The sequence below is a fragment of the Cynoglossus semilaevis genome, unplaced genomic scaffold, assembly GCF_000523025.1.
Source record: "Cynoglossus semilaevis isolate Cse_v1.0 unplaced genomic scaffold, Cse_v1.0 C19035144, whole genome shotgun sequence".
NCBI classification, from domain to species: Eukaryota; Metazoa; Chordata; class Actinopteri; order Pleuronectiformes; family Cynoglossidae; genus Cynoglossus; species Cynoglossus semilaevis.
In genome coordinates, this window is record NW_007588165.1 from 1 (window position 1) to 789 (window position 789).

At 42.1% G+C, this 789-nt stretch overlaps 1 long non-coding RNA gene across 1 annotated transcript; it reads left to right on the forward strand.

The window, feature by feature from the left end:
* Nucleotides 1-780, forward strand: LOC107988208 (uncharacterized). The gene is made up of 4 exons (XR_001759834.2): nucleotides 1-54; nucleotides 221-356; nucleotides 451-504; nucleotides 594-780. It is a non-coding gene; the product is annotated as an uncharacterized LOC107988208 (long non-coding RNA).
* Nucleotides 781-789: the final 9 nt, after the last annotated feature.

Here is a 789-nt window from a genome sequence, read left to right on the forward strand (position 1 = left end):
CAGACTTTCTCAGTTTCCTGCCCTGGAGTTGGACAAGTTCCTTGAAGATGTCAGGTGAGAGGACGTTTGGTAAATGTTTGGTCATGTGTTGACTGTCACTCATTATTAATGTACATTTTTCCTTTATTTGATGTATACATTGTTTGTGAAATGTTGTCACTTGTATATATGAAATCACATTAGAAAGAACTTAACAGTTTCCATCTTTCTGGTGCATCAGGAACGGGATCTACCCTCTGACTGCCTTTGGAGTACCATGTCCACAACAACCCCAGCAGGAGGCGGTGAAGTCGCCCATCATCCCTCCCTCAGTCAAAACCCCGACACCTGAACCCGCAGAGCTGGAGACCAGGAAGGTAGGGTCAAAGTTGACTGTTTTAAGCGCTTCATATTTCTAAGATAATGTTTTTTTTTATTTTTATATCTAAACTCCATGTGTTCGTGTTCCAGGTGGTTCATATGCAGTGTAATATTGAGCCTGTTGATGAGGGAGCTAAACATCATGTAAGTCCTGCCTCCACCTGTTGTGTCAGTGTCTCATCAGTACAGGAGGTTTTTTTTAATAAACGTATTTGTTGGTGCTGTCTCTTCAGCTGACTTTACTGTTGAAGCTGGAGGATAAACTAAACAGACATCTGAGCTGTGATCTGTTACCAAGTGAGTTTTTCTCTCCGACACTTAACACCGCCATCCCTCAGATCAGTGGAACCCTCACCTTTCCTCCACCGCCTGCCTTTTGTAAACAGGATGATTGTTGATTTTGGATCATTCTGATGTTGATTATTATTT